Here is a 12069-nt window from a genome sequence, read left to right on the forward strand (position 1 = left end):
ATGCATGTATCTTTTCATATTGCAAGCCTAACGAACACAATGTCTTTTTTGCCTCATAGAAAGACAAAGGCACCTCATTACCTTCGGGTAATAATTCTCCTAAGAAAGCTAGTAACTCTGTCAAACTCTTATCACTCCACCCGTGTTTTGCTTTCAAATTGTATAGCCTAATAAGCGTCGATAATTTAGTAAACCTAGTACAATTAGGGTAAATCGGCTTTTCAGCATCTTCTAACATAGTTTGAAATGTTTCAGGACGAACTTGAGATTCAAACTCTGCTTCGTTAATCATCTCTGCGATGTGATCATCTTCATACTCCACATTATTAACAATCTTATCCTTTCTAGAGGGTCCCTCGCCCGATCTTCTAATTTTTTCTCCGTGGTGATACCAAACCTTATAACTCTTGTCTATCTTGGATTTCTTAAACAAATGTTCTCTTATTTGGGCAATTTTCATACGCTCCATGTTACCACATTTGAGACATGGGCAATGAACCAAATCAGGATTATCCGCATTCTTTGCAGAAAACTCCAAAAAGAAGTCAACACCTTCCCTATATTTTACCGTTAACCTATTCGCACTCATCCAATCTCTATCCATTTCGAAACTTCTAACAAAACAACAAAACAACAATTTAATTAACCTAATTAATACAATAAAATAATTCTATATCAACTTAACCTAATTAATTTAATAAAATACTAATCCTACTGAAATTTCTACCGAAATTTCGACAGCATAACATCTATAATTCGGACGTTCCCGAAAATTTTAAACATGCAACTAATCTATTAAAACATCCACAATAATACAAACAAACAAAACTATAATTAACAGTACAAATATTACCACCCATCCGACCGCAGTCATGCAATTCCAGAACTTACTTCACTATGGATGAATATCTAGGATATTCAAACTCTTCTAGGATTTATAAAATATAAAGAAATAAAGTTTGAGTAGCTTACCAATTCCAAGCTAGCGTTCAAGCAATTTCTTCAAAAGATACTACCACAATTGAAAAGCTGCATTGTGAATAAAAGTAGTGATGTGAAAAATTGTATATTTGGTCGAATAGCCAAAAATACAAAAACAAAAGTACGTACATACAATATATATATCATACTAGACAAGAATGTTACTCGGATAGAATACAATTGTTCGTTTCACTTCAATATGAATCAATCTACTTGTTTTCCAATTTCAGCTCACATGAAGATGAAGTATAAACATATAGAACTAATTATGCCAACCCACTTACTCTATGTACACAAGGAAAATACATTCCATAATAATAAAATGATATTTTCTCTAATACCTTAAGACATTTTTCTTAACTGAGAGGTGATTCTATGATGTCAACAAACCTAACTTTTGACTGCTTTAACTATCTTGTTTAGGAGATTTGAACTTCTACCATACATTACCAACTACCTAACATGGCTAGAATCTAGAAACAACACTTTACTATTTATTTCTCAATTTATATAAAAATATAAAGAAACAATATTTGTAAGAGAAACTGCAGTAATATTGGCTCCACAATATATAAATTTGTTGTTCAAAAAAATATATAAATTTGAATTTGATTCATTCTCGGGAATGAATAGTAATATTCTCGCCATAGACTTCAGTAGATTAATTGGAAATGTCAGATATCTCTAAACATTTCACAATTACTCATAACTTATTTTTCAGCCCATTTTCTTTTATAAGTGCAATGACAGTAACTCACTAATCTATGCACTAAAATAAGGATAGTAGGCCCTTGTCCCTTGATTACTTTTTTTTTTCAAGAGAAGTAGTATAAATAAGTCATTATACTACCTCTTGCCATAAACAATCAAACAGATTTAAATTTCCTTTACAAAAATGAATCTTGCTAATTATCAAGTGGAACTATACAATATTAAAAATATCGTAATCATTATTTTATATTTTCCAAGCTAATTATATTCTATCTAAAGTTACACAACTATAAATTAAGTTGACATATATTACACCAAAAAGTTTAATCCAAAACTATTATATGATCTTAAAAAAATGTATATTTGTATAATTGAAAAACTCGATACAATATATACTTTTTAATAATTCAAAAACTCATATGTAAATTAAAAAGAAATGGACATAGTTTCTTAATTTTACCAAATCCCTAAACAAAACTTTTGATCCAAACTTTTAATTAAAGAAAAATTAGCTTTAAGCAAAATAACATTTTAACTATTATTTTACATATCCTTAACCAAACTTTTCAATTCTAAATTAAACAAAACACTAAATTAAGATTACAAACTAAAAGTTTAAAAAACATTCTAAATATTTTAAAGCAAACTTCTCATACATTCTAACCACTAAATTTCATAGCTTTATAACCAAATTGTTAATTCAAAATTACACAAAACAAACTTAATATATATATATATTAATTTACAATTAAAAACTTAATCCAAAACATCTTATGTGTAATTTTGAAATCATACCTAATAAAACTTCTAAACTTTTTTCACATTTCAAACTTATTTGTTTAGCTTTGGTTTTTGTTTTTCCAAAGTATTATTTCTTTTGTAATGAGTTAGATTTTTTTTTAATGATAGTGCTAGTTTATTTTTCAACTTTCTTAAAACATTCCTAGTTCATATTTGTCTACTCATAAATTAGTTGTATATGTCCTTACAGTAAATAATAAATTAGCTTAGGTTGAGGATTATCTATGTATCAAACTTTTGTTGTTGTTTATAAGAATTTAATTTAAAAAAAAAAAAACAAAAAAACAAAACCTTAGTAATTATATGGATGGTTCTTATTGTTTGTGGAAAAATCTTAGTAATTATATGGAAAGAAAGAGTGGTAGGTTTCAGAAAAGAGACAACTTAATTATATTTGTGGAAAAACATTAGTAGGGAAGGGATTGCATGTGGTAGTGAATGCTCTTATCTTTTCCCCACATTTGACTCAATACTCATCTTCAACTTCAATATTAAATCAATTCAAAGATGATTGCTTGGGTTAGCCTTGCAATAAGGAGAAGCTAATTCAACTAAACCAATTGCAGAAACAAATACATCAGGTAGACAAACAAGCTAAATAGGCAGAAAATAAAACTTGGATATATAATTAAGGCTTTTTCTATGTACACTACTTATTACTAATCCAGTGAGGTTAATAAAATATCACCTAGGCAGTGCTTGCTTTGCCATATTTATTTTTATTTTCAGAGCATGTGGTAGACATTGACACATATTGGTCAAAAAGATAGAGAATTCTGTTTGCAGAAAAAATCATAGGCCAAATCTGCAGAAGTTATTTCATCTCTAAAAAAGATGCAGAACCAAATACATCAATAGTTAATTGGTTAACATGTGTCATGACCATCTACACATGATTGGTTAAGAGAGAAAAAAAAATTGAATATTCACTTTTATCATCAAGATTAGCACAATCTAGGAGAACCATTATGAATTTTTGGCATATAGATCCAATCATCATATTGCCTAAGTTCTTGAGAGAAATTCTGGAAACAAGGGAACAAAAGTCTTGCCTCTCCATACATTTCTCAAAGCCACTAGAAAATTTTATATATAAAAAAAGAACAAAGAACAGTACTTTGTTCAAAACAGAAGAAGGACCACACTGAAACAGAGCAGCCAAAATGCAAAGAAGAAAAAGAGAGAATCTCATGGTTTTGAATACATACAGTGATCCTATTCCTAATCTGATTGTGATCTGTGATGTAAACATGTATGGCGATGATGTTTATGCTATGTCTCCCCTAAAGGTAAGATTATTAGCATTTCCAAATTCCAATGGAATGGTCAGATGAGACAATAAGCTAAGATATATTTTTCAATTCGTACAGTAGTGCGGCTCGTACCACTAATGTAGTCCAAAACAATCATATACGTACAGGCCAACAATGTTCTGTACTGCTTTTCATTTCATAATTAGCATTTGAAAATAAAAAAGTTTACTAGAAAATTCTGTCTAGTGTCCTTTTGTTTTACTTTTCATTATCTCTCTCTATAGTAAAATTAAAATAAGCTGAGCTTCTCTTTCTGAATTCACACTATTGCCTTTTAAAGTAATATTGTCGTTTTAATTTAATTTCTTTTCAATATCATGTGCTTTAATTCTCTATAACTATTTTTTTCTTCTTAACAAAATATGTTACTTATTTCTAATGTTCTCAATAAAGATCCTTGGATTAATAGAACATAATTCAAATGATTAGTAGGCATTGCACCTAGAATTATTCGTTTAACCTGAGACTTCAGCATTTGGCTATAACAAAATTTTGATGTTTTTCTTAGAGTTGCTAACCAAAATTTTTAATCTTTTTAGCTTTGGAATCTAAAGAAGAAGAATTTCTAACATTCAGAAAGCCCTAATTTTGGATTAAAAACTCTCAATCTAAATTTCTAACATTCAGAAAGCCCTAATTTTAGATTAAAAACTCTCAACAAAATGAGAAATTATCCATTGATGATGAAAATAAAGCATATATACCATGTTATTGTTATAACATAGAGCAAGACAGAAAGAGAGGGAAATAGAGAGACTTACGGAGGTGGCCAGCCGGTTCGAAATCACAACCTTCAGAGCTGATGAGGACGGGCGAGACCTGTTATAACACAGAGAGACTGAGAGAAAGAGAGAGATTGAAAGAGAGAGAACGCAAGAGAAAAAGAGAGGGAAAGAGAGAGACTAACGGAGGTGGGAAAATCGCAGTTCCATTGACACCTTTAGACCTTCGAAATCGCAAGAGAGAAAGAGAGGGAAAGAGAGCGCTGTTCAGAGAAAAAGAGAGGGAAAAAGAGAGCTCGAAATGAAAGTGTCATCTGTTTGGGGGTAAGTGAAAAATAGGAGGATTAGCGTCGTTTTGTCACACTCACAATATCTTTACCGTCGGTTTTAAAAGGCCACATAAAGCATAAGTGAGGCTTTTAAAACGATGCTAATAATGAACGAATTTTTTTAATTTTTTGACTTTTGTCGTCGGTTGGGTAATTAGTGACGGAGTAAGAACCGACGCAATTTATGTATTTTTTGTAACATTTTAAAAATGACGAATATATTCAATATGGTACTATTCACGTCGGTCAACGCGATGAACAGTCGCGTTGACCGACGTGAATAGTGACTTTTGTAGTAGTGAAGGAAAAGTTTCAACTATTCCAGAAAAGATAAAGCCATGAAATAATTTCTTAAATCAACAGTGAGAGGTCTTAGATATGCTTTTGTATGCCTTAGACCAGACACCTGCTGTTGAGTGGGAGTAATGAGTAGGTATCAGATTAATCCAGGAGAAGAACATTGGAAGACAATCAAGTAAATCTTAAGATAAAGAAGAGGAACTATATGTTAGTCTATAAGGGTGTGTTTAAAACTCTTAGACTACACCACATCAGATTTCGAAATTTTCCTTTGTGCTAGAAAATCTTTCTGATAAGATGGGATTACTCTGGGGGTGGAATAGTGATTTTGGAGAAGTATAAAAACCTATCTGAAGTCTCTAGGTCTACCAGAAAGGGACTGAATGTTAAAGTTGCAGGAACGGTACTTATTCAGTCTAAGGAAAGTTCTATACATTTTTGGCAGCATTCCAAATTGCCTAAAAAAGTAGTGTTAATTTCCTGATTAACCAAAAGTAGTTGCCAAAGGTATGTATAGAATCTAGTATCCCAAGAGAGTAAACATATAGAGAGGAATTTCACATTATCAATAATTTTGTGATTAAGGAAGAGTAATGGTGGAGAAAAGGTTGTGGTTTATTCAACCTTTCAAATCCTATTACGAGGAGTTTACTACTACTACACTTGATTTGTATATCGATGTGTTGAGATTATTTGAAACGCACTTTTTATTTTATATTAGTGCAAGTGGGAGTTTGTTGGGTTTTATGCCCTAAATAAAACTCATTTCAATATAATCAGATTTACTTATTAATATAGATCAGAAATAACGTTTAATGTTGCATGGTTCACATGATTTATTTCATGATTATATGTACATAATGTATAAATTCATCTGAAACCCTTTTCACATACTTGATCCTGTTTATTGTGTCGTCAACACATTGGAAAGTAAACATGACTATGTGAATAAAGTTTCCTAGATTTATCAGACATAGGGTTTTACTAATATGATAATCTACAACAGAGTTTACTTGCATTTGGAGAAGTGCTATGTTCTTTCCAGAGCATTGGTTAAAGTAAAGCTTCAAAGTTGGATGCATGGAGTATGCATCGGAAGGGACCGATATTGAACTTTGACTTAGATTTATTAAACTTACCGTAATATCTATTCAAGTCAATATCGCCTAGTTGATCCTAGATCAAATGTTCTTAATCCTGTTATGATTAGGCTCAATCTTGAAAGGCTATTCGTGTTCTTTGATTTGTTAGTTGAGCCTACTTTTAGGTCAGGGTGATACGTACATTTTGGGAACACGGTAGTGCAATTGAGTGGGAGCGCTAGCATAAACATGGAATCTATAGCTTCTATCTGGCGAATAGTAAGCAAAGGATGATCTCCTTCGAGCTTGACCAAACGAACATAAATGGTGGAGTACTCATTTCACATAAGCTGAAATATCATTTATACGGGGTTAAGTGTTTTAAGGATAAAATACATTGTAGGGTGTCACGGTAATCTAATCCCTTTATTGAGAGTGCAATTCTAAGTTCTATGCGTGGATTCAACGAAGAATTAATAAGTTAGTGAATTTTAGTGCTAAATTCTTGATCTACTTATTGGAAGCTTGGCTATATAGACCCATGGTCCCCGCACTAGTTGAGATAATATTGCTTGTAAGACTCATATAATTGGTTTTGATTAATCAATTGTAATTGTAAAGACCGCTTAGTTTAATTTGGAAATTAGCAGTTAATCACGTTTAATTATGAAAATTATTTATAGCTATTTAAATAATTATTATACTGTTATTGTTGAATTCTGAGATGCATTTATGTTATTCAGTAGTTTTCATAATTTTGCATTTCCGGTGCCCGGTAATATGGAACTCGGTGTTTGGCTCAGTAAAATCACAACTTAGTATGTTAGTAGTTTGGGACGGTTTATTAGACATTGGGAATGTCGGGAATGGCCGGGAATTTAGAATTTCCCAAAAATACCCCTTTAGTGTTTTTTATGTGGTTTTAGTGTGGAGGGGCAAAATGGTCTTTTTACCCCATTATTAGTTTGTCTTTTTGTGGTTTAATAAATGAGAAATATGTGTTGTATTTGTTGATATATTGGCTGAAATTAGTGAGTAGGTGGCATTTCTCTTATTTTTCAAACTTGGACAAAAATAGAAAAAAATTTCAAAGGAAGCTCTCTCTCTCTTTTCCTCTCCATCTCGGCCTCTTTGTGCAGCAAGGAAAAGGGGATTTTTTCTTGTGAATCTAGTAATTTTTCAGCAAGTATTGTGTGATCCTTGATGAGGTATTTCTTTGTCTAGCTTTCTTACTTTGTTTCTTGAAATTTTTGATGAAAAAGATGAGTAATGCATGATGATTTTGATGATGTTGCTGCTGTTAATTGTTGTTGTTGTTTCCTTGATTAAAATGTTGATTTAAGTAGGTTTAATTAGGTTGAATTGCATGCTAGTATTTCTTGCTATAGTTGGATAGATTTCTTGTTAAAAAGCTTGAGTTTTCAAAGAAAAAATTGAAGTTTTGGTGGCTGTAGTGTTTGCATGAGTTAGGTTTTAGTTTCTGCAGTTGTTATATGCTTGATTATGAGTTTAAATCATGGATTCGATGCATGTTAGTTGATTTTAACCAAGTTTGAGTTTAGAACTCAAAGCTTGGGCTTTAATGGTGATTTTAGATTCTATGAGTTCTGGGTGGATTTGATGCTTTAGAAATGTTCTAGGGGATGTATAGAACAGGTCTGGAAGTTTTGGTTTGATTTCGAGTTGATTTGAGCATTAAGTGAATTTTTGAAGTTCTGCCTGCGAGGAACCGGAATTCCGGTTGTACATCCGGAATTCCGGATGGGGTTCTGAAATTTCCCAGAACCGGAATTCCGGTTGGGCAACCGGTCTACCGGTTGGGGAAAATTCAGGAACCCTAGTTTTCCTCGATTTTATGTTTTTGGGGGTATTGCCATGCTTTTTATCGATAGGGAAACTTTTAGTTCCTAGTTTAAGTCCCCGGGAAGTGATTTAGCGTATCACTTATAGTGTTGTGATTTTTATGGTTTAGGAGCCTGTAATCCGCCGCGCAGATAGTTTCAGTCAGGTTGACCGGCACACCTGAATTCGGAATCCAGGTAAGATTAGTATAACAATATGCATATGTAGATTACATGTTTAGCGTGCATGTAGGAAGCCTCTGAGATTACATTAGTTATGTATGTTGGCTTCGAACCATCCAACTGTGTCACGTCTGTCAGACAAATGCGAGTATGACCAGCAGTCGGAGTATGACCGGTTCGACCGATCAGGCTGACACTTAGGTTGGTGGTTCCGTACTATTTGACGTATCACGTCGGTACAGGCTGGAGTATGACCAGCAGCCGGAGTATGACCGGTTCGACCGATCAGGCTGATACTGTAACACGTCGGTACAGGCTGGAGTATGACCAGCAGCCGGAGTATGACCGGTTCGACCGATCAGGCTGTTACTTGTTAATAGTACTGTCCCTATGAACGTTTAGAACTCAGTACCGTGTTGGACACGGCAGTTGGGGGGACTCAGTATCGTGTTGGACACAGCCGTTAGGGTTATGATCAGGGGTATGGGCGTCTGATCATGACCGGGATTTATGTATGAGTATTATTATGCTTTTCTTACTGAGTCTGTCGACTCACAGTGCTATGTTTATGTGTAGGTAAAGGCAAGGTTAGAGCTGATGGACCGTGAACGAGCCTATGAAGATTGTACATGTCGGGGCGGTTAGGCCTGGAGCGTACGATCATCGGGACAGCGAGGCTATTTTTGTAATTAGTCGCTAGGCGACAAGTATTTTGTTTAAACAGTAAACTTTTGTAAATGATTTTGTAATCGGGATCCCGAGTCTTTTGTATAAATATTTTACAAGTTTAATTAAAAAGCAAAAATTTTAATAATCACGTTTTCCATAAACCTCGTTGATTAGCAACGAGCTGCACAACATGTTTAAAAATCACGTAATACGCCTATGTTAGTTAGGGTGTTACAATTTGGTATCAGAGCCGCCAGGTTGTCTTTCAAAGATCGTCACGACATGTACAATCATCATCAGCAGTTAGCTCGTTCCACGGTTCAGTAAGCCTTTATTGCTTTAGTAGTTTATTTATTTATTTATGAATAAGAAAAGCCTGATAGGAAGCATGTTAGTAGCCTGATAGTAGAGTAGCGCATGTTTCGTTTTTAATTTCCAAATTAAGCGGCATTAGTAAGCTCTCCTTGAATACGACTTGATATGCCAACTCTTGGTTTCGCAGGCGGTTCCAACTAGATGGACGCCAGGCGGACTACCAGGAGCCAGGGCAATTCAGTGGGGTCGAATCAAGGACAGGGAGCTCAGTTTCCCCCGCCAGTTAGGGGCCGAGGTAGAGGTCCCCGGGGTAGGGCTCGTGGTCGGGGTGATGAGAACCCGCCACAGGCTGCCCAGGCTCCCCCAGCCGATCAGGGAGCCCAGAATTGGGAGGTTAGGTTTGCGGAAATGCAAGCCAGAATAGAAGAGCAAGACCTCAAGATTCAGAGGTTGAGACAGCAGGGTGCTCCTGCAGTTCCTGTGCCAGTAGTTCCAGTGGCACCTGCCCCTGCTGCTCAGGCCGAAGTGATTGTGGCGGCCAACAGATTGGAACCTTTATATGAACGGTTCCGGAAGCAAGCACCTCCGGTCTTTTTGGGAGGTCCAGATGTGATGAAGGTCGAACAGTGGCTGACGGTGATCACCAAAATCCTGAACTTCATGGGTGTTACCGGTAATGACAGAGTGGTGTGTGCCACTTTCCAGTTCCAGGAGGACGCTCTGGTCTGGTGGGACATGGTGTCTCAGATTCATGACGTCACCACCATGACCTGGGAAAGGTTTCAGGAACTCTTCAACGCCAAGTATTATAATGAGGCGGTTAGAAGCGCCAAGAGGAAAGAGTTCGCTCACCTGACCCAACGAGAGAATATGAGCGTGACCGAGTATACTACTCAGTTCGACCGGTTGGCGAGGTTAGCCTCGGGAATTGTGCCAACCGACTTCAGCAAGAAAGAAAAGTACCTAGACGGGTTAAATGTGAAGATCAAACATGATTTGATGATCACCACCGACGACAAGACCACCTATGTTGAGATGGTGGAGAAGGCACTGCGAGCTGAGGGCGCAGTTGGGTGTATGTCGGAGTCAGCTAGTACTCCGGCGAGTGGTGGGGCTCCTAACCCTCCTGCATCAGGCTTTAGCAGGGGGAGTAGTGGTTCGGCCATGGATCAGAGGAAGAGAGCATCCACTGCATCCGGTGGCTCGAGTCAGAACAAGAGTTTCCGGGGGAATCAGAATAGAGGTAGTCGTTCCAGTGGTACTGAGACCCGATTCTCCTATCCCGAGTGCCCTAGCTGCAAAAGGCACCATCGGGGTGAGTGCAAAGGTCAGGGATGCTTTCACTGTGGCATGCCCGGACACTTCAAGAGGGACTGTCCCCAGCTCCGCTCAGAGGCACCGAGAGCTCCGACGATACCCACTCCAGCCAGGGTGTTCGCCATCACTCAGGCTGATGCAGATGCCAGCCCATCAGTTGTGACAGGTCAGCTTACTGTTAATAACTCGCTTTACTCAGTGCTGTTTGATTATGGGGCTACACATTCTTATGTGGCAGCCAGAGTCTTTAGTAAATTGGATAGACCATACGATAGATATGAATCAGGGTTTGGAACCCTATTACCTGGCGGAGAGTTGGTTATCTCCAACAGGTGGATTAGGTCTATGCCGATCAGGATAGATGGTAGAGAGTTAAGTGCTGACTTGATAGAGATGAGTTTAGTAGAGTTCGATATTATTTTAGGAATGGATTTCCTATCTAAATATTCGGCGAGTATTGATTGCAAAAGGAAGATGGTGATCTTCCAACCGGAAAGTGAAGAACCATTTGTGTTTGTTGGTTCAGTTCAGGGATCTCGGATCCCGGTGATTTCGGCCATGTCAACTAGAGAATTATTACATGGCGGATGCTTAGGGTTTCTGGCCGTGGTGGTGGACACCACTCGGCCAGATACCATTCGGCCAGAGGACATCAAGGTGGTTCGGGAATTTTTAGATGTTTTTCCCGAAGAACTTCCAGGGTTACCACCTCAGCGGGAGATTGACTTCTTGATAGACTTGGCACCAGGGGTGGAACCGGTTTCCAAGGCTCCATATAGAATGGCTCCAGCTGAACTTAAGGAGTTAAAGATTCAGCTCCAAGGGTTGCTTGACATAGGGTTTATTCGGCCTAGTGTGTCACCCTAGGGAGCTCCGGTTTTATTGGTCAAGAAGAAAGATGGAACTATGAGGATGTGCATCGACTACAGAGAATTGAACAAGCTGACAGTGAAGAATAAATATCCATTACCTAGGATCGATGATTTGTTCGATCAGCTTCAGGGGAAGAAGGTCTTTTCTAAGATTGATCTCCGTTCGGGTTATCATCAGTTGAGAATCCGAGAGGAGGAAATTCCGAAGACGGCAATCCGCACTAGGTATGGACATTACGAATTCCTGGTAATGTCGTTCGGACTAACCAATGCTCCTGCAGAATTCATGGACTTGATGAATAGAGTATTCAAGGATTTCCTCGATATCTGTGTGATTGTGTTTATCGACGACATCCTCGTGTACTCTCAATCAGAAGAGGAGCATGAATTACATCTTCAGATGGTACTACAAGGGCTTCGGGAACACAAGCTTTATGCCAAGTTCAAGAAATGTGAATTCTGGCTATCTCAGGTGTCCTTCCTAGGGCACATCGTGAGCAAAGATGGGATCAAGGTGGATCCCGGGAAGATCGAATCCGTCAGGGATTGGCTGAGACCGAAGACTGTGACAGATATCAGAAGCTTTTTGGGTTTAGCTGGGTACTACCGTAGGTTCGTGGAAGGGTTCTCTAA

The sequence above is a fragment of the Cannabis sativa genome, chromosome 2, assembly GCF_029168945.1.
Source record: "Cannabis sativa cultivar Pink pepper isolate KNU-18-1 chromosome 2, ASM2916894v1, whole genome shotgun sequence".
Lineage (NCBI taxonomy): Eukaryota > Viridiplantae > Streptophyta > Magnoliopsida > Rosales > Cannabaceae > Cannabis > Cannabis sativa.